General features: G+C 44.7%; 1 long non-coding RNA gene across 1 annotated transcript in view; it reads left to right on the forward strand.

The window, feature by feature from the left end:
* LOC309655476 overlaps positions 1-22,732 on the forward strand; it is a 44,036-nt gene extending 21,304 nt beyond the window's left edge. The window contains exons 2-4 of the long non-coding RNA XR_014260850.1: positions 7,397-7,536; positions 16,866-17,014; positions 17,415-22,732. This is a non-coding gene — a long non-coding RNA (uncharacterized lncRNA). The remainder of the gene's footprint in view (positions 1-7,396; positions 7,537-16,865; positions 17,015-17,414) is intronic.
* The last annotated feature ends 212 nt before the right edge of the window (positions 22,733-22,944 follow it).

A 22,944-nucleotide genomic window follows, 5' to 3' on the forward strand; every position in this document is an offset into this window, starting at 1 on the left:
GAGGAGATACAAGAATTGGGCTCATAAAATCAGCTCCTGAAAATACCTAACTATCTGAAGACCTGTTCTGCCAGTTTTTCCCCTGGCACAGAGGGCCTCATTTCAGCTCTCCACCCTCCACACTTTTCAGGGGGTGTTGAAAGTCAGCAGCTGCAGCAGCATATGATTAATCCTTGTAGAGGTAGTTGGCCAGTGCCCATGGTAAGTGCCAATTGTAGTTGACGTCGCCAATAAATATGATGTTGCAATAGCATCTTTGTTCACTTAGGTAGGAGAACTTGTTTGTACGGGCCCAAATAAATAGTTGAAGCAATAGGGCAGAGGGTATGTGCCTTTGACATTTTGAGAGAAATTGCCAATTGCCCTCCAGACAAGCTGCGCCCTATTCCAGTCTCAGACACCCTTCCTGAGAAGGCAATTCTATGTGATGGTATCCATTTCATCACACCCTCATAACACTCAGTTTCACCAAACATTTTAACTTTTGCCAATCTGGGCGAAAAAACTATTTTCGATTTATATTTCTTTATTAAGATTATTTTTTCATATGTTTACAGGTATTTGTATTTCTTGTTTCATAAACTACTTGTTCATGTCCTTTGTCCACTTTTATTGTTTTCTTATTTATTCTTATAAACACTTCACGAAAGGAAATGAACCATGTGACTGTCACGTATGGCAAATATTTTTCCCAGTTTGACTTTGGAGTTTATGTCTTTAATGTCATGTAGATGTTTTAACTCTTTATGGAATCAAACTTATTTATCTTTTCTCTTATGGCTTCTGAGTTTTAGGTCATGCTTAGAAAAGCCTTTCTTACTCCAAAAATATAAAAAATTCACTCATGTTTTTCTATAGTTATTCAATGTGGGTTTTGTGTGTGTGTGTGCGCGTGTGTGTCTGTTAAAATCTTTGGGCCAGCTGATATTTGCTCTTGTATGGGAAGTGAGGTAGAGATCCAGGTTAATTTTTTTTCCTAAGGGGTTAATCAGTTATCTCAGCACTGTTTGCATTTTCCCTCTATGCCTTGATTATTTTTATTATTCCCATATGTATTTGAGCCTATTTCTGGATTCTATTTCATTCCATTGATTTGTCTATCTGTTCCCATATCAGGATTTTAATAGATACTGCAAAGAGGTAAAAGGAAAGTGGAAAAAGTTTTATAAAATAATTTCAAATAGAATAGCATGTCAATTCAGAGGAGGGAGAGAGTGTTTTTAGTTGGGGTGGTCTGGAAAAGCTTCATGAGAGAGGGACATCTAAGACAAAGCTTGGACAATGGGCGACATTAGTCAAAGGGAATAAAGAGCTAAGGCATGGAGTCAGGAGGTGGTGAATATTTGTGCAGATGCCCATTGTATCTCTGCAAAGGAGCCCATACTCCACCACCTGTGTTTTTATGCACGCATGTTTTGAATACATCAAGAACATACAGACATTTTTGTATTACTTTTTCCAGGCATTTTGAAGATATATTTTTTAATCATAATAGCTACAAGTGGAGCACCTACTATTTGCTAGGGATATCTATATCGATTCTGATTTTCACCGCAATGAACAAAGTTGATATTGTTATTCCCATTTTAGGAATGAGGAAAAACCTCAAACAGGTTAAATAGCAGCTCATAAGTGCACTGATATTCAAATCCATGGCCAACAAGTTAAAGAACAAAACAAAGCAAAACCAGAGTAGAAAACATCACAGATTATCACTCATGTTTAGGGTGTTTGGAGCAGGTGCTGTCCCTTCTGCGACCATGTCACCTGGGATTCCTTTACCTTTTCTTTTTTTAAATAGTTATTTATTTAATTTATTTATTTTCTTTATTTTTTTGGCTGTGTCAGGTCAACTGCAACTAAGGTTGCAGCACGCGGGATCTTCGTTGAGGCATGCGGGATATTTCGTTGCTGCGCGTGGTCTCTTCATTGCAGCACTCGGGCTTCTCTCTAGTCGTGGTGCGCGGGCTCCAGGGCGCGTGGGCTCTGTAGTTTGTGGCACGCAGGCTCTCTCGTTGAGGTGCATGAGCTCAATAGTTGTGGCGCAGGCTTAGTTGCCCCGCGGCGTGTGGGATTTTAGTTCCCTGACCAGGGATCGAACCCACATCCCTTGCATTGGAAGGCAGATTCTTTACTACTGGACCACCAGGGAAGTCCCCCTTTACCTTTTTTTAAAAAAACTTTTTTTTAGAGTTTGGTCTAGGAGAGAAACTATTTTGTTTTTTTTTTTGGCTTCACTGCGTGGCGTGTGGGATCTTAGTTCCCCAACTAGGGATCGAACCCATGCCCCTTGCGGTGGAAGCGTGGAGTCCTAACCACTGGAATGCCAGGGAATTCCTGGAAAGAATCGTTTTTTAAAAAAAATTTTATCGATGTATAGTTGACTTACAATGTCGTGTTAGTTTCAGCCTCTTTATCCTCTTTGTGTGCATCAGCTGAACTCCAGTGTGCGTGGCCCTTGGCCAATGACTGTTGGGGACGGGAATGTACACACTCCAGCTCTATTGCCCTCTCATTGGGATGATTTTGACTGCAAGTCATTGTGACCCACAGTGCCCCCCAAGCCCTCTGTGGGAATGAGTCAGAATTATCCTCTGTGTGACTTGGCTTGATATAGCACCCTTACTCGGCCCCTTCCTGGGCCAACTTCCTCATTCCTCTCTTTCCCCTAGAAATATTTCCTAATAAATTACTTTCACATGCATCTTCCTCTAAGGCAGTATTGTTTCAAGAAACTTTTGTTTCAGTTATGTGGAGGGGTGTGTGTGTGTGTATATATGTGTGTGTGTGTCTGTCTGGCTCTGTGTGTGTCTGCGTATTGGGTTGCCATATAACGTGCATTTCTTACTATGAAGCTAAAAATTTGAAAGCCACTGTCCTTTACCACATTAAACTGTCTTTCTATTTGTGTATGGTTCATAGACCTGGAAAGTCTCCCGGACGCCCCAGGATCTGAACTACAGATCAGATTCCAGGTCTTATTGCCTGTTTGAGCACAGTGACTTAAAATATACTGGATAAAAAATATCTTAGTCATGTGTCTAGAGAATGCCATCAACTTTGACACAACTGGCTAAACTGTTCTTTGAACTTCTTTGGGCAGTCAAGCCTGCCAATTAGCTTTCAAAGTCCAGATTTCCCTTTGCTAAGGTTGATAAATGTGGTATAAAGGTCATGATGGTTGATTATTAATTTTTTGTGGGCTAGCAGAAGCAGGAAGACCAAGTTTGTCTTGTAGCAGAGCCAGATGGTGTGCCTGAGCACGTGGCAGGGCTGCCATCCCAGAACTCTGGCCCTAGGCTTGTCTTAGATGGGGAGAGTGGGGTGTTCAGAATTGCTCTGCATTTACCCCCAAAGACAGTGCAGTTAAAAAGGAAAGAGAGCACATCACACACTCACTAGCAACCAATGAGACCTAGCTAAGAGGTCAGGCAAGTCTCTGTCGGTCAGATCTGCAGGAATCCTGGGGCAGGCCTGGCTGCAGGAATCCACTGGAGGCCATGAGTGGAAGGCAGAGAGCACCAATACCCAAAGTACAGTGGCAATGAGTTCTGGAAGGCAGTGCAGGGGAGAGGGCAAGACACCCATCTTCCCAGGAAAACCTTGCAAGCCCTGCCATCATCGTGTCAGCTGAAGATCCTTATTTGTCAGTACCTATGATGTAAGATTGGTTCCATATTTAGAAAACAACAAAAATATGTTGAAAACCCAATGGCATGATTAAGGAAAAAGGAGGCGACCTCAGCTTATCAAGGATGATAAGGATGAAGACTGCTGTGAGTTAAGAATTCATAGGGTCTCTAGTGTTGTCCCAGGGAAGAGCCATGCTTTCTGGTCGATGTGACATTCTGGTTACCCCGCAGGTGTGCTGCAGTGTGGGGAGTTGTTGCTCGTCAGCACGGTCAAGGTCTGGTTGGAGGACCCTCAGATCTCTCCTGATTCCACACTCACTCCGCTGCCTTCTGATTATTACTCCAGGTAGGAGGTACGGATCATGGACAACTTCTTCTCATCACTGGAAGGGCCTGTTCCCTACCCAGACTGAGTCCACTGGCTTTTGAGACTAAATCAATTTCATGTGTGTTTGGGGTATGAGAGTCAGTACCACATCCCCCCGAGGTGTTGACTCTCCAAGTTCCTGGCTGACCAGTCTGAGAGCCACGTGGGGCTCAGGACCCTGTGGGACTTAGCCTAAAGTGGGCAGTCAGATCTCACAGGCTCCAAGACCATGGAGGAGTGCCAGCTCCTGCCTCATCCTGAGGCTGAGCTGAGACCCCGGGGTTAGGCAGTACATGCTGATCCCTGACTGGGAGTAGCAAACCTGGACTGTTGGTGAGACTCTGAAGTCCAGCACGAAAGGGGTGTTCACATGGGGATGGGTGAGAGAGACCTGTGACTCTTGGTAGCAGAGCAGGCGTGGAAGGAAGATGGGGTGGGGTGGGGGTCAGTTTTGTCCTCAGTTTCTGTCTGGCCTGCCGTTCCTAGAAAGTTAGGTGAGAAAGAAGTCTTTGGGCTCTGTCTCCAGGGGAAGCTCTGCTCAATTTCAGTGGTGACGAACTTCTCCCTTATTCGGGCTTCTCTGTCAGATGTCCAGGGTGGGGTGGGTGGCTCCTATGAGGCCCAGTACGGGGTGATGTGGGGAGATCCTTGTGTCGTAGCACACAGGTAGTCAATGTTTTATTTATTTATTTAGGGCTGTGTTGGGTCTTCGTTGCTACGCGTGGGCTTTCTCTGGTTGCGGTGAGCGGGCGCTACTCTTCATTGCGGTGCGCGGGCTTCTCATTGTGGTGGCTTCTCTTGTTGCGGAGCACAGGCTCTAGGTGCACAGGCTTCAGTAGTTGCAGCACACGGGCTCAGTAGTTGCGGCATGCGATCTCTAGAGCGCAGGCTCAGTAGTTGTGACTCACGGGCTTTAGAGTGCAGGCTCAGTAGTTGTGGCGCATGGGCTTGGTTGCTCCACAGCATGTGGGATCTTCCCGGACCAGGGCTCGAACCCGTGTCCCCTGCGTTGACAGGTGGATTCTTAACCACTGCGCCACCAGGGAAGTCCCATATTCAATGTTTTAAACCTTATCATATTCATCCAGTACTTTCGAATAAACCTTACACTGTAATTGTTGCAAGGATACACCATTTTTTTTTCCCACCAAAGCAGATTCTAATTAATCAACAGTATGCTGATGAAGCATCTGTAGGAGAAGCGCTGGGCTGAACACCGTAGTAGATTAAAGATTTACAGCACAAACTTAGTCCTTGCACTCAAGGAATTTACAGTCTAGCTGCAGAGATCGGACATGTCAATGAAACACCTAGAAAACAACAGTTTAAAAAAAGTACTCAGCTAAGTGTTATTTGCATCTCCTTTCCACCCTTTCCACTGCATCTGCCCCATGGGGAGGCTTTCCCTTGCCCCAGGTGGTGGAACCCTGGAGACAGTGGACAGATAATAAGCATCTTCCCTCCGTGCCCCACCCCCTCCTCATGCTGTGGGACTTAGTCCCCTGTCTTCCCATTGGGCTTAGCACCCATGGCTGAGAGTAGGGTTTTGTGTGGAGATAATTCCAGAAAATGGACCCTGCAAAGGGGATCCTGCCCAGATGAAAATAGGTTTAATTCTTCGATCATCTTCTGTTAAAATTGGATGGGTTAGGTTAGTTGAATGGTCAGAGGGACAATAAAAGGCCATCAGGAGACCCAAGTGTGGACTTCCTGGGGGCTCCTCTGGTTGTTTTGCCATGTTCTCTCACTATGCTTTAATACCCATATTCTTAAAATAAACATCCCCCCCCCACTTGTGCTAATGCTTGTGGGTAGAACCATTTTTTTTTTTTTGGCTGCACCCCGCGGCTTGTGGGATCTTAGTTCCCATTGAGGGATCCAACCCGGGGCCCCAGCAGTGAGAGTGCCGAGTCCTAACCACTGGGCCTCCAGGGAATTCCCCTGGGTGGAATCATTCGTGTATGATCCTTTGAATCAGACAGGTTCAAGAGAGTGACCAAAGCATTACTGGGACCAGCTTCTGCTGTTGGGCCAGGCTTTCTCAACAAGGGTTCCAGGAGAGAATGAAAGTTTGTAGAATATTATGAGAGTGACTATTTTCTTAATTCTCCCAAGGACGGTACATAGCTGGTACCATTCCGGAAGCATAAGAGATAAAAGTTAATTCATTACATATAATAGATGCCTTAGGGCTTAGTTCTCTCATGGAACCCAGATTGAGAAGGGCTGCTCCAGGCCCACGTGCCAGGGTCTCAAGCAACACCTGAGCTCCCTCCTTTTCTTGGCCTGCCTTGCTTGCCACAACTGACCCATAATGGCTTCTTGAGTCATGAGTTTTGATGATGTAGACTAAGTATAATTGGAGTTCGAAGGAGAGACCAGAGATCTGTGGGTGGTAGTATGCTGAGTTACAACGTTTTTAGATGTGCTAAGTTCCAGTATTGACCTACAGTAGGCAGTGAGCTGGGAGGGGGGAGCAGATCCTCAAACTTTGCTCTCTCCCTCCTTCCACACTGGGAGCTCCCGCAAGGCAGGGTGCCTCTGAATGGCCGTGCATTTGAGTCATGATCTTCCTCTATAGTATGGAATTGGAAAGCCTCCATTTAAAAAACACACTTTAGATCTGGTAAACAGTGATTTAAGTGGCAAAAGTGAAGAGAGTATGCCTCTCCCATCTGATACATAAATCCAGAGCTTTTATGATTTGGCAACAGGAGTCAAGGTGTTGAGTAAATCTGGAATTCTTCAGGATAGAGGGGTAGATGGAGAGGATAAAAGTGCCCTGAGCTCACCAAGGCACGAGTAGAAACCTGTTGGGACAAAAGAGCACAGCTGGCTGGCCCGCCCGCTGGGGGCAGCGCTAGGGTGGGAGGAGGCCTGGGAAATACTGGAATGTTGGAGCTTAAATCTTTGGGAAGGCATTTTCTCGGAATCAGGCTTGGCCTGGACATTGCCTGACTCCTGTGCTTTGGAGGTTGCCAGTGGGACAATACATTCCTCCAAGATTCTGGTTTCTCCCCTGCCTGGACCAGGCAGAGCCTAATTTTCTTGGACCCCTGAAGGCTGCCGGAATAACTCCGTCTCTGCTTCTCTGCCACTACTGTGCACTGAATCCTGCTTAAAACCCCTGACTTTCTTCTTTCGCTAGGGACCCTTTCTTTCTCCCCTGCTGGATCCAGGAAGGGTGAGAGGTAGCATTAAAACTTGCTGTGCTGCAGCCCCAGCTCATGGGGTTCTGTCTTTGTGTAAAGACCCATTGACTTAGGGTTTCTAGTGTCACCTATAGAACTATTCTTATTCTAGGTTAGGTCTCTCTGCTGTATGTTCTTATAGACTTCTCTTTTGAAATACTTATCATGCTACTGATGGTTGGTTTAACATTTGTTTTCCCTGACAGACTATGAGCTCCACGAGATCTGGAATGGAGCCTGTCTTGCCCACTGCGATATCCTTATTACCAAGTACAACAAAATCATCCTGGGCATTTCAAAGAGGGAATTTAAAACAGGGAATTGACTACACAGGAAGTGCACAGAGGTGAGAAGCTGAATGCTACTACCACGAGGGCTTGAAGGACACAGGAGAGGGATGGTGTCACCAGAATCAGAGGCTGAGGCTGTCCCATGGCTGGGACTGGCAAGGCCCCTGGAGGGAAGGGCTGTCTGATGGGGAGCTGGAACCACTATAGGAAAATGATGCTCAACACAGAGAGAGAGGGCCAGCAAAAAGAATCTGGTTTCTCCTTACTTCTCAACCTCCAGTCTCTTGCCAGTGCCTCCCACTGGCCATTCCTGCTGGAAGATAGTTGGCAAGGATAAACAGGAAACTGTTTTTAGGAGAAGGACAGGGAAGAGATCCGAGAGCAAACAGGCAATGACTGGTACAGTATGAACTAATAAGTATTTGTGGTTTGCATGAATGAATAGGCATAGAGACATGCATTAAACATTGGCTGAACAATAAAGTTGTCACAACCCTCCTATTCTCAGCCTGTCAAAATAATTCCATCCCTCACTTTTCTGCTACTAGTTGCCACAGATATCTTCTTGAGATGTGAGTTTGGACAATGTAAATGAAGTGTAATTGAAGTTCAAAGGAGAGACAAGAGCCCTGAGGCTGGCAACTTCATTCTGAAGCACTTGAATTTAAGTGTTTCTCTTCTGCTGGGAGTAGCCAAAATACTAGTAAATATGTAGGCCATTTAACATTACCCAGTTTGACATCCAGCCTAGTTTTCTTGAGCCTCAGATCTAACGGCTACAGGGATAGTGTGCCTCAAAATGACTCGAGGCACCATTTGCAAGGCAAAGACCTAGGGTTTCAGGTCACTGGTGCCTTTTTGGATGCAGAGGAGGCTGCAGTTCCACAGTCTGTCCACGAGAGGGCCGCAGGGACTCCCCTCGCAGAGTCCAGACTGAGCTGAGACTTGGTGCCGCATCCATGCCTTGGCTGCCTGTGGTGTCTACTCTTAGGTACCTCACGTGTTGGAGTACATCTGGGGATGCAGAGGCTGCCCTGATTCCAGAGGGAGGAATTTCCTTTTCACTTCCCTTATTTTCCCTTTCACTGGTTCATTTTATGTTTAATAACAGTTGATTTGAAAAATGTACAGGTGGGGAAATCGAAGTAGGCCTGTGGTGTGTGTGTGTGTGTTTGTGTGTGTGTGTGTGTGTGTGTGTGTGTGTGTGTGTGTGTGTGCGCGCGTGCGCACATGCACACAGACCCATGTGTACATTTTGAAGGTGAGGTATCAGGAAGTGGGGATAATTCTGGTTACCAATTCATGCTTGAACCTGCAGCTTAAGTATTATTTAATGTAGAAATTCAGAACTGGGAAAAGACCTTGGAAATAATTTAGCACCCCCCTCATTTATAGCTAAAGAAACCAACCAGCCTTTGCTGCTTGCAAGATGCCTGGAAGATTCAGAATGCAGTTAATAAGTAGAGTTATTAAGGGGTTCGTGGTAAGATTTTATTTCAATATTCCATCCTTGCTCCCCCTTTCTTGGGCCCAGCCTGAGCCTTGACAGCAGCACCAAAGCACAAAAAGGCATCTTCCGGTTTTCTATTAAAAATGCTTGGCTCTCTGGTTTTAATCCCATCTTTCGCCTGTGGGGTCTTTCCAGACTCTATTGAACCAGAGGATAGAAAGATCTGACACGGTAGGAAAATTATCCAGGAAGACGGTGGAACGAGTAGAAACCCAGTCAAACTCCTAATCACAAATTCTACTGAAATCAATCAGAAATTTTACTAAAGAATTTTCAGTAGCAGAGCAGACATCAGTCACTAAGGTAACTTAAGGGAGAATGCAGTAAACTGGGAAAATTAAAGCGGACTCCCTGAAAAAGTTTCATTACTCCAAAAAGACCAAAGAGTGTACAGAAAACTTCTTAAAAATTAATTCTGCAGAAGAGCAACTGTAGGGAACCACGCAGAGAATTCAGAAACTGGTTGGAGCCTTTTTTCAAAGAAATGAAATGGACTCTACATCCTCTCAAGTGAGTGAAGGTCAGAATGAAAAAGAATGAAGGTAAAGATCATTGCAAAAGACAGACTGAAAATATTGTTTCAGCTGCACACAGCAGAAATGGCACTTAAATAAGTAAAAAGAAAACCTGAGCAATATAACCAGAATTTTAAGAAACTGAGAAATGAAACATTTCGGGAAGGCAGATCTGGGGAGTGGAGTTCAGCATTGCAATTTCTGAATAGTTAGGCTTCCTGAATAAGCAATCAAAACCAAAGGCACGAAATCAATAATTAAAGATGCAATAATACATTTTCCCAGAACCAGTAAGAGATTGGATCTGAAATAGAGGAGTCATATGGTCTAATAGAACACGTATGAACATTTGAAGAGTGACTTCAACTTACAAGACAGTTCTCCTGTTGCAATGGCCATATGGTTTTTATCCTTCATTTTGTTAATCACACTCATACATCTTTTCTTTTGATCTTCACAACAACTGTGTGAGGTGGACAGATACTATTAATCTCTCATTTCACTGATAGAAAATAACCTCCGAGTGGCTAAATGATTTGCTCGAGGGATAGAACTAGTAAGTGAAGAGCCCTAGGTCAGGTCCGGGTCTTGCTCTCCAAAGTGTGAGGGTCTTATACACATTTTAAACAATAAGGAAAACACATCTGCGATAACAAACAAAAAGAGAAGAGTGCTTTTAAAGGTATGAAAATTAGAAAGACTATTGCCTTTTCTAGTAACAAAAAAAGAGCTTGGTGGATATGGAACGTTAGCACCAAGAATGAGAAAGAGAGAGAGAGAGAAAGAGAGAGAGAGATTGTTCGTTCTTGACCTTGCCAAACTGCCCTTCATATGGGATGCAACAGAGACTCGTAAGCTCTTCAAGGTCTTAGAAATCTAACCAGTCACTCACCTTATTCCAACTGGCTCTAGGGACTGCTTCTAACGGAAGTCTGCATTAAACACAGAAACCTAAGCAGACATGGTGGCAATTGATGCACCTACATTGACACATCATCGCCTAGAACCAAAAACTACTCTAAAAAAAATAAAATCTATTAATTATCCCCCCACCTGCAACTGTAGACTTGTGTATGTTGTGTAAGGAAGTATGTGCAACTGCGTACTGCTGTGTTTTGTGGAGACAAGCAGTGCTGTCTGGAGTGTGACTCTGACCCTGGGCCCCTCTCTCTAAGTTGCCTGGCAGTGAGCCAGCTCTCAATGTCCCACAGGACTCGAAGTCTCCAAGGTCTGGAAACCGCCGAGGCATCCCAGTGAATCCCCCTAGACAGTGGGCACCTAAGATAAGAACTGCTTGGTGTACATAAATAAAATGTCTCATCCCCAGGTGAGGCCGCTTTCATACACATCTCATAAAACAGAAGCGTCCCAGGGGTGCGTCCGAGCCCTCTGCGGCTCTTCTCCGTGGCACTTGCCTTTCACTTGCCCCGGCACACCTCTCCACAGAACACGGGGACGCAGGGACCTGGCCCCGCTGACCCTGCTCCCGTGAATCCCACCTGCATCAGGGGACACTGGTGGGTGTCCATCCTGGGCCCTTTACAGAACAGCTGTGCTGTCTTAGTTCAGATCCTGAGGAAATACATGATTTCTGTAGATAAAGGGACAAACTCTCTCCTGTGACTTGCGGTGTGGAAGTCCATTTCAGCTAGCAGAGGAGAATTTACTGTTTCATCTCATAACACATGTATTTTAATTATTCCCACTACCAAACTGAACAAAGCCCTAGAGTTAAATTTAAAGTAGAACGAGGATTTTCTGAAGACCCTGTATAATAAGTGAAGTGAAATATTAAGTGAAGTGAGTCAGACAGAGAAAGACAAATATCGTATGATATCACTTACATGTGGAATCTAAAAAAACAATATAAATGAACTTATTTAAAAAACAGAAACAGACTTGCAGACGTGTATAACAAACTTATGGTTACCAAAGGGGATAGCGGGGGTCGGGGGGGAGATAAATTAGGAGTTTGGGATTAACATATACACACTACTGTATATAAACTAGATAAACAACAAGGACCTACTGTATAGCACAGGGAACTATATTCGATATGTTGTAATAACCTATAGTGGAAAAGAATCTGAAAAAGAATATATATATATACATAATATATAAATACATATATATAACTGAATCTTTTGCTGTACACCAGAAACTAACACAACATTGTAAATTAACTATACTTAAATTAAAAAATGGTTAAAAAATAAAGTAGCGCAAGGATTTTCTGAAGACCTGTATAATAAGTTCCAGCCATATCGCCCCATTCACAGAATCTGAATGACAGCTAATTACTTTTCTTACTATTTTCAATGGGAAAAATTTTTTAGATCTCTTTCTCCTCAGGTCTCCTGAATAATGGGGGTGTATTTTCTCTTTAATGGCATGGAGAGGGCCCCTCTGCTGCTGACTTTATTGATCGGGTTTGAGCTAATGGTAGTGGTTTGTTTGAAGTAGATTTTTGTATGTGTTTGTTTGAGGTAAAATTCACGCCAAGAGACAGGTGAAATAGTCCTCTGGGTTCTCGCTGTGACCAAGAAGGTTTTATCTTTTTTTATTCTCCTTTCTTTCCTTTGGGAATGAAAATAACACTTAAAAATCTTAGTTGGCTTTGTAGTTGGTCCAATTATTGGAGTTCAAACAAATCTCATCAATGGCATCACTGGGTTTAATATGACTACATTTATATGATGACAAGGACCAGTTGTATTTAAAAAACATTTATTTTTGATGAAAACATAAATACTTTTTAAAGCACTCTGACTTTCTTTTTTCTGGTAACTGCTACCTGAAAATATCACTGAATACTGTCCATAAGGGAAAATATTTTGAAAAAAGTGAAAAATTATGTGAGAAGGTATAGAAATCACATGCAAATAAAAAAGAGCCAAAATATATAGCCAGTATGTGTGTGTGTGTATGTTTGTGTATATATAGATATACACACACATATAACTATATGTATATATAATATGCCATATACTTTCTTCCTTCTGCTCTGCAATAGAGAATATTATTCTTGTCTTGTATACTCAGGAACACAATTAGTAATGACATATTTCTAATGATCCCCTAGAAAACTTGATAAGGTTGACTAAGGGTAGGAACCTGTAATTAAGCTTTGTCTTGGTGGCACGAAATAAAGAAGGTGGCACAGGAAGCTGAGGGCAGGATCCACTATCTCCTTCTCTACCCTGTGATTCTATGTGGTTCTTGCAAAGCCACCCTTAGGCTGATGACAGTAGTGACAAGGATGTTGAACCTGGAGATGAATCAGAATGAGGCCTAGAGACTGAAATCTCAAGAGCTCTGCACCCAGTAGAACAAGGAGGAAAATTCCAGTCAACCCTTTCTTTTTCTTTTTTCAACTTCCCCACATTACAAAAAATTATTTTTTTAAGTGTTTTTCTGGGAGGAATGATTAGAATGTCCAGGGTGGAAATGGGGAGAGAAAAGTGGTAAAAAAGGCATTTACTATAAAGGGAGATGCAGAAAAAAAAAACAACATGGAATTGCTCTGTGGCTGGTGGAGTTCTTCCAGCTCTATCTATGATAAAGACAATGGACAGTTCGGGATTTTCCTTCCGGACAATTATTACTACGCTACTACTGTGATCAGAAGCATTGCCGCTGTGGATGCCTTTGAAGAGAGTTATTATTGAGAATCATTTGTAATGGGATTTTGCTTCTAGTTATGGAAAACTTGATAACCAAATTTATAATACAAATGATTAAAAAGGCCAAAAAATCTTTAATGGCAGAATTTGTTAAATGATGTATTCATCATAAATACCAGTATCTTTCTAACTCATGTGCCTTGCTTGGGCATATTGAATGTGTAACCTGTGATCTATCTGGACTGAAATAGGCCGTGTTAAGACAGCATTCTGGAAGAGACTTTTTTCTCCTGCCCACTACTAACCTGAAGTTTTACTGTAGTCATTTCTAGAAGATATTCAACAAAATTTCTTAGATTGATTGCAAGCATAGTTCAACATTTATTAATCTGTTAGCAGGGAAACTAAGGAGTGTGCTGGTCCAGAAAGGGTATGAAAATGGAGGGTTTTAGAGTTGGCAAACAATGCTTATGTAAGCAGCTAGTTTAAAGAACTATGAAAGGTTGCAGTTTCATTTCAAAGGTCACCAAAATATCTAGTCTGCATTGTGTGTTGGAAAGGAAGCCCACATAGGATGGCCTGAGATGACAGGCGTGCAGACTCCCAGGCCCGGTGAAAGTAACACATCTCAGAAGCAAATGACAAGGGGCTGCAGTATGGCCAGTAATGGAAAAGCAAGATTTCACCCCCAAGTTACATTAGGGCTAATAACCAGCAAGCATGAATGGCACTGAGCCTCCAGGGGGCCACCAGGTAACCAGGTCTGAATTTTGAGCTGCCCGAAGCCAGTGGTTTTTCTCAAATGCAGACAAATATGTCCATTTCTTAAATTTGGGACACTTTTTTTTTTTTTTAACTCCTCTTGACAAAAGGCTTTTTGACTTGAAACTGATTGAGAATGACTAAAACAAAATAGCTTGGATTCTGTTTCAACCCGCACTGGTCTGACACCACCTGGTGTACTGCAATCCAATTCTGATACTAACCCCCTGGAGTTACTGCAGATCACACCAGGTGGGAACTCAGTCCTCCAGAAGACTGCCCCCACTTCAGATGCCAGGCATACTTCGGGGGTTCCCAGGTCACCCACACTTTTGACCAACAGGCTACAAATCCAGGAGGTTCCCATGGCCCCCTCAGTTTTGTTAGTTCTCTGGAATGACTCATGGAACTCAGGAAAGCACTATCTGATTACAATTTTATTATAAAGGATACGGATCAGGACCAGCCAAATGAAGAGACACATGGGGCAAGGTCTGGGAGGCCCCCGAACGTAGAGTTTCCCTGCCGTCTCCAGGGCAATCAGGACAGGTCACCCTCCTGGCACATTGATGTGTTCACCAACCAGGACGCTCCCCTGAGCTTCAGTGTTCAGCTTTTATTGGGGCTTCATTACATAGATGTGACTGATTAAATCGTTGACCGGGTGACTGAACGCAGTCGCCAGTCCTGCTCCCCACCCGGAGAGTAGGGCTGGGCTGGTCGCACATCATTTAAAGACCTAACCTTCTAATCGGGTGGTTGGTCTTTCGGGTGACCAGCCCCCATCCTGGAGACCACCTGAGTCAGTTAGGAGACCCCCTGAGTATCTTACTAATATAAACTCAGGTATGGTCCAGGGGCTCAGGAATAACAATATCACTTGGGGAATTCCAAGAGTTTTAGAAGCTCTGTGCCAGGAACCCGGGACAAAGACCAGACAAATCCTTCATTATACCATAGCATGGGAATATAGGTAAGGTAAACATGTTTCGACATAATGAACTTTAAATGTCATATAGGGGGTTCTGATACATTTCCCAAAATGGAACCAGCATGATCTTTTCAAGCCAATATCTAGTCATGTCAGCCCCTGCTTGAAACACTTCAGGGGCCTCTTAATGATCTTAGAATAAAGAGTAAAATCCTTAACCAGGTCTCTGAGGTCCTGTGTGCTCTGGCCCCTGTCCTCATGGCCAGCCTCGGCTACCACACCCCTCTCCCTTGCTCTTAGGACCTGGCATTTTAGTTTCTTGAATGTAGATTGATTGTTAGGTCTAATCATTCTGCTGGAAAGTTATAGGAAACAGACACAGAGAATTAAGTAAATTTTACCTGAGCACACACAGCTAGTTAGTAAAACAGTGGAATTAGAATACCGAACTCCTGGGCTTCCCTGGTGGCGCAGTGGTTAAGAATCCACCTGCCAATGCAGGGGACACGGGTTCGAGCCCTGGTCCGGGAATATCCCACATGCCGCGGAGCAACTAAGCCCGTGCGCCGCAACTACTGAGCCTGCGCTCTAGAGCCTGCGAGCCACAACTACTGAAGCCTGTGCGCCTACAGCCTGTGCTCTGCAACAAGAGAAGCCACTGCAGTGAGAAGCCCGTGTACTGCAACTAGAGAAAGCCCACGCGCAGCAACAAAGACCCAACACAGCCATAAATAAAATAAGTTAATGAAAAAAAAAAAAGAACCTTTAGGAATACCAAACTCCTGACCTCATATTTAATGGTCCTTTCTAGTCTACCCCTGAATTGGCTCACATATGTGAGCAAATGAGTAGAAAATTGTGTTGACTATCTCTCTACCTAACAAAGTGTGTGGAACCACAGCAAACATTTTCCTATTAGTTTCACCTCATTAGATTCTTGGACTGCAGGAATGGGAAGAAGCAATTAATAGCAATAAACTCAGCTTTTCTTAACTGTAACCTTCAGAGGTTCTGAGCAAAGAGACAAAAACCCAACTCACCCGAAAGCTCCAATTAAAGGGAACTTGACTGCATACCCAGATGTTAAAATTGCTGCCAATCACCCCAAGTTTCCTCTTCGGTGTCCACTTTGTGAAAAGTGCCTGGTGAATTCATCCATATCAGACACTGATAGGTTCATACCTTCAGTTTTTATTAAAATCAATGCGAAAAAGACCTCGGTTTACCCACCTGAGATAAGAAAGCGTTCTAAAAGTATCTTATTATGAATGACTTGTTTATGGACACCCAAGAGGTTCCATAAAAGATGAAATACAGATATAATTTAGGGAAGATGGGAGATGAAGTTTAGGGTTTTATGAGATTAAAAAAAAGGATGCAGAGAAAGTTTCCAGCTTTTCTAGTAGATCAGACGGATGACTGAGGTCTCGATCATCTTGATCTATCACCAGCAGTCCTCATGTTGAAATGAATAAAATAGAAATGATTAACCCAAAAATAGGCAGGTCATCTGACCAAGAGGAAGAATAACCATCTGCCGAGAGGACCTGCCCTACTGAACCTTCTGCATCTCCTCTAAGGTTTAAAGACATTTGTCTTTCTCATCAAGCTTCTCCAGTGTCCTTGCTCAAGCCTTCCTGCCATAGACACCTGCTTCCTTATTCCACATTCACACAAATCCACCAGTACCGTGTTTCATGACTTAGAAGAGTTTTTCCCTTTTTAATGAGGATGCACTCAGGATGAGATCTGCAACAGCAGCAGTTTTAGAATTAATCATTCTCCTTGTTTGTTTTTAAAGCCCAAGTTAATAACTCCTTCAAAATAAATCTCAAAACTGAGTAGACCAATTATAATCAAAATTCTGGTGCATAGCCTTGCACGTCACAAACCACTGCCTTCCCCAGGTGTGCTTCTGAATCATTATATATTGTTTTCTCAATCTGTTCATGTCATTAATAAAGGCAGATGGAAAAGCAGCTTAGCTCTTTGTCCTTTTCCCCTGTTGGATCCTGCATTAGTTGTCTTCTTTTTGCCCCTTCAGACCCACTTTCCACCCATCCACTCCCAGCCAGGGAGGCTGGCGCAAATGGACATTATCAATATACTCTGATGCCTCCAGCTTCTGGTTGGGATCGGCTGGTGGAAAGCATCAGCAGGACATGGAGATGGAGGGCTCAGAGGAAGGTGCAGGTATTTACTACACGGGTTTGTGCCCTTCCAGTTCAAGAGGGATATCTGCATCCCACTTCCCATGGGTGGCCCTTTTCTTGTAGCTACTCTCTGGGTGCCCCAGAGCTCCCTTTCTGAGACTCTTCAAGCCAGAGGTGGTATCCATTGCAGTATCCTTTGCTGGATACTGTAAAATTCAAAAACAAAAATTCTTCCAAACCGGGAGTTCTCCAGTGTATGATCTCCTCCAAAAGGGAGAGTCACACACGAAAAAGACAAATACTAGACCTGAATGTAGACTAGAGATAGCTAGTGGTTGAACCTTGGGTGTCTCTAGCAACGCCTTTAGGGCCCACACAGTGGTTCTTAGTCTGTAAAGTGAGTGGGATAGGCCACATTTACAAAGTACTTTCCTTTATAGGAGGAGAAGGGGAGAAGGTCCTATTTGTCCCTGCTTGCTGCCCTGATGGGCAGGGTTTCCTCCACGTGGGACAGAGCCTGGGGGCTCTGGCTGTCTCCTATGCAAAGGATCAGGTAAGTGAGATGCGGGGGGGCCTGGAGAGACAGGAGTGTTGTGCTTGTGTGGACACAGCTGAAGTTCCTTCCCTCGCCTGAAGGGGTCAGCAAAGGCCCAGGAAGGGTAGACACATCTTGCCTCCCAGGAGAGAGAAAATTCCTGATAGGCCATCAGTTCCCAAGGGATAGGCCCTAACTAGCCACTGTGTGATTTCTCTGCTTGGGTGTGGACCGATCCTCCCACAAGGCTCCCCTAACTGCATGGAGATGCTGGCGCTGGCCTTAGCTGTTGAAGAATGGGCATCTACGTGGGATACAGGAAGGGGAGTGGGCCCGAGGGCCCAGATTGAGGGGGGGCACAAGGGTGTAGAATCCCCCAGCTCAGCCCTCTTGGACACTTCCCCTGGGTTGTCTGTGCCCTGTCCAAAGCCTGTAATCAAGCCATCAAAACTAATAGGATGATTTCCACATTAAATGAAATTGTGGATGAAGAATGGGGATGGAGGAAACTGACTAATGGTTCTAATGTTTTTTCCCAACCTTTCACTTCTCAGTAAAGTGCAGTCATCTGACTCCTTGTTTGTGTGCTAAGAAAATGATGACTCCTCTGAGAAGCTCTTAGCAATCATCGTTTTCTTCCTTGTTCCCTTATGTCTATTGGGTGGGTTCAGGCAGGAGAAACCATGGCAGAGATGGGCAGTAAATCACAGTCTGCCCCGTAGGAGAGCTTCTGGCTTCCCACCAGTTTCACTGCTTGACATATGTGTAATAGTCAATAATATTTATTTTTTAATTACAAGAGTATGACAAGAATACACTTTTTTTTTTGGCCATGCCGTGCAGCTTGTGGGATCTCAGTTCCCCGACCAGGGATCAAACCAGGCCCCATGGCAGTGAAATCGTGGAGTCCTAAGCACTGGACCGCTAGGAAGCTCCCCAAGAATACACTCTTATTAAAAAACAGAGGGAAAACAAAAAACTTCTTTTTACTTGACTCCTCTAGTCTATTCCCTTCCTCAGAAGTATCTGTCATTGTTGATTTGGGAAATTTCCTTCTCTATATATGTCGTGGTTTGAAAATACATCCACAATTATTTGATACTATTCTTCAAAAGGTGAAGACTAATCCCCCACACCTTAAGTGTAGGAGGTACTTAGTGGCTTGCTTTCAAAGCATAGAGTGAGGCAGAAGTGGTGGTTTGTGGTGTCTGAGATCAGGACTGGAATGGTGTTGAGTCTTTCTCCTCTTTCTTGCTCTCTGGGACCACCTGCTCTGGGGGGAAGCCAGCTGCCATGTTGCGAGGATACTCAGGTAGCCCTAAGGAGAGGCCCATGTGGTGGGGAACTGAGGCCTCCTGCCAACAGCTATGTGACTGAGCCATAAAGAAATTATTATAATGTTAGGTTCTGCCTCTGGTGAGGGCACAGGTTCTCTTGATGTCAGGGTTCCCTGTTCTTGGGAATGAGCAGAGGACAGAGCACATAATCCCCAGGGACATTTTTCTGTTGACAAGGATACCTGAGGGTTTATACAACAGGTATATTTAGCTCCAGAGCTTGGGTTATGTGGTGGTTGCTTATATTTGCTGTGTGAATTACCCTTCAGGATTAGAAGATTTATTATCTCAGCTGCTGGGAGAAAGCCGTCAACAGTCAACCCCCTTCGGGATTTCTTTAGCTGAAGAGCGCCCTTCTTCCAGCAGCCCACATCCAGTGATCGATGAATGAGTGGAAAGGAGCCCAGCCCTCTCACCCCAGCTCAGGAGAGCTCTGAAGGGTCATCCCATCTTCAGAGCTCCCCGCAGGACTGACTGAGACGTTCCCTTGAGACTGCATTCAGCTAGACTTCATCCTTTGCCCAACCCTGCTTCCCTCTCTTCCTAACAAACCTCCTACATGTTAATCTCCATCTCAGAGTCTGCTTCCTGGGAAACCCAAGCAGGGATAGCGGGTACCCAGGAGTGGTCTAAGAAAGCAGATGATGAGACAGGGTTTTAGAGCTGGACTACTGGCCACCCAACTGGCATCACTGTTAGGAGTGGTTGCCTTTCAGGAATGAAATCGGCAAGTTTTTTTTTAAAGAAAAATGTATATCTTTCTGTAATATTTGAATTATCATATCCATGTATCATATTGCTTTCATTTATAAATGGTTAATTGCAAATGTCTGAGATGTGGTATTATAAGCCATTTAAATTTCATTCTTTACATTTTTTGTTTTAAAAATGATTGAATGCTATTTAAGAATATTGAGAAATCAGGAAAAGAAGTGGGGAGAGGGTTAATATTTTGTTCCTGCCTTTGAGGCTTCAAAACATATGTCAATTAAATTCTAAGACTTCAGACAACGCAGTCTGGTAGAGAATCCATTTGTGTGTCTTCACCTGGCAACTTCTCCAGTCCCCGCTCACCACCTCAGCCTCCCCAGTAAGAGGAGCACCTCCTGGTGGGTTATGTGTGGGTATAAAAGGTGTGCGTGTGCATGTGTGTGTTGAGTGGTGTGGAGGGATAATGCCCTCTCCCCTGGGTTACACCCGGTCAAAGGGTACCACGTAGTGACTGACACAGCCTCCCCATGTTACCACTCAGAGCAGCCCTGAGCCCTTCTGGTGAGGCATAAACCTGATTTGGGGCTGACAGGGTCAGGGCAGGTTCTGGCATCAGTGAGTCCTCTTTCCACCGCGACGGCCTCCTTCTCTCCCTCCACGATTCTCTCTCAGGGGCCACATAAGTGGTCCTGCCAGCTGGTCTTGGTCAGGGAAACCCCAGCTCCTCAGAGATACTGTAGGAAACTTGGCTGTCAAAGGGACTCAGCTTCCTTCCTCTCAGGGGTCCTGCTTCTGTGTAAATGTGTAGGAGCAGAGAGATATGTTTGGGTTTGTTTGGATGCCTGAGAGCATCCAAGAGCTACGTACAATATCATATTCCAGTGGGTGTATCAGAGGAGGCTGATGGGACACCATTTGCTTACAGAGTCTGAATCCAGGCCCTCATTCAGGTTAATATCCTTTTACTGTTATAACAATAATTCACAAAGGGAGGAATCACTCCGTTGTTAAATCCTGTTACATTCCTGGTAACCAGGGTTAGATTCGCCAGGAAATTACTAGGTTTGGTCAGTGCCCTCAGGTTACGTCTCTCTTTGTCTCCCTGGGAATGTCATGCCTTCCCGGAGAGTATCAATTCCTCAGAGGCCCTGGGGGAAGGTTAATGATTCTACATCTCCAGCATTTTGGCTCAGACACAGGAAACATAACTGGACAGTGTGTGGGGCTGGGGAAAGGAAGAGTTCTTCCTTCTAAGTTTTATGCCAGCACTTCATGACTCTGCAGCTGTCTGTGGAACCCCTGCTCCTGCTGTGGGATCAGCTGTCCTCTTTCTGTCTTAGGATTAGTGGGGCCACTGGTTTCTCTTCACATCTGATTTGGAGATGCTAAGGGTGTGCCTCTAATCCAAGCCCTCTCAATTATCCCTAATGATTCAACAGAAATTTATCGCGTAGCCCTATGTGATGGCCAAATGACCCCACACTGCCTTAGGCTTAGAAAATTTATATGCCATTGGTAAACAACATCATTGCAGTGAAAAAACGAGGCAGGTGTCCAGGGGTGGAGAAGGTCATCCAAGAATCTGCTTATAGCTTCAATGCCTTCAGGGCATGAAGCCACAGGATAGCTAGGATGGAGCTAGGAAGGATCAGGGCAAGCTCTAAATAGGAGGAATAAAGAAATCTACATGTACTTAACTCATATCCTGGATGGCCTCTGGAAATAGGCTCCCAGCTCCAGTGCCCTGGTGGATATAGCTGTCCATTGTAGTATTGTGGCATCTGAGTCTCTGCATGTGCTTCTCCCCTAAAGCTGTTCTTCCTCCTGAAGTTGGTGGCAGGTGGTACCACCTGGGAAGTCAACTGGGGAGGCCATAGCCCTTGTGAGTAGGAGGGATTCTGCCAGAAGGAGAAGTCATGGCCATCCTAGTGACTGTCACCAGGGAGGCGAGAGGCCATTAGGAGACTCCTGCCCCCAACCAAGACCTGCCTAGGGAGTCCAATTCCTTCCTTTTTCTGGGCTTCAAGGAGTCTATGCTCGAGGTCACTACTAGTGGTGGGGAAAAGTGGCTGCCTGACCCTCCTCCTCCACACTTGCTTATGGTAAGCTAGGCTATGTTAGATAATAAGCAATCCCCAAATCTCGGTGGCTTAACCCAATAAGAATTTCTTGCTTGTGTCACAGTCCAATGCAGGGTCTGTGGCACTCCTGGGCAGCTTTTCTTCAAGTAGAAACTCAGGAAGTCTGGCTGTTTCTATCTGGCAACTCCATCATTTCAGAATCCTTCACTTCCAACCATACAAACTGGAGAGAGAGGGTGAGCCAAGGTTCTTGTGGGACAGTTTAGGGGACAAGCACAGGCAGAAATTATGACACAGCTTCAGTATAGTCGTCAGGGAGGCTGAAGCTGCAGCCTTTCCACGTCTGCGGGAGAGGAAATGGGATGGTCAGCACCACACCAGTCCCTGTTATATTCATGCAGAGGCTTCAGTCCCCATGGTTATTGCAACTACTAACAGTTTTCAGAGGACCTTGCAGACCTGTCTCTCTCTCCATTACAGTGTATGCATTCTTGATTTTTTAAACCTTAATGGCCACCTGTGTACCGATGGCACATCAACATTCGATACCTAAGGCACAGCGTGATACCATGGCCACCACATTTGTAGTCGTTTCATGTTTGTTTAGCTGAATGAATGGAGAAGGGTAAGGGCGTCTGAGTAGCCGTCTCTGAATCAGATTTGAAGAAAAGCCAGATTCAGAGGTCAGACTGAGCCAAAGGCAAGAAGAGATCACCACTTCTGCCTGCACATGGAAATGGCTCCAGAAATCCTAATCCTCTGGAATTCTGCTGTGGCACAGAGAGGCCAGAGTATATGAAGAACAGTGGTCAGTGGCAGACACAGAGAATTCTGGTTTAAAGGTAGTAACTCTTACCTCCCTGGCCTTGCACACAGGCCTGGTTATGAGTCCCTGTGCTTGAGCCAACCTTGGGTTAATTCTCTTAGTCCTCAACATCCTTTTTGATTTGGTTTGCCCTTGTGTGTGTTGGCCTGGACTTGCTCCTCTGGATTGACTGATACAGAAAATCCTTGCTGGTCCTTGTCCTCAGAGTGAGGGTGGGTCCCTGAAGCCTGAGCTAAGCTCAGGCTTGGCCAATGTGAACCTGGCTCTGGCAGGTGCTGAGTTGTGAACCTATTAGTGGCTGCCTGAATTATCAACACGTTTGATCTGCCTGCTCTTCTTCTGTACTAGGATATTACTATTACTAGCAATGAGGAGCTTTACCAATAAATGGAAAGGGCCAGGATTTAATGGTGTCCTGCTTACCTCTCTGTGGTGTGGGCTTTGGTCCTGTGTATTTTCACATGCGTTATTGAGGTATAA

The sequence above is a fragment of the Balaenoptera physalus genome, assembly GCF_965194825.1.
Source record: "Balaenoptera physalus genome assembly, chromosome: 2".
Taxonomy (NCBI): Eukaryota; Metazoa; Chordata; class Mammalia; order Artiodactyla; family Balaenopteridae; genus Balaenoptera; species Balaenoptera physalus.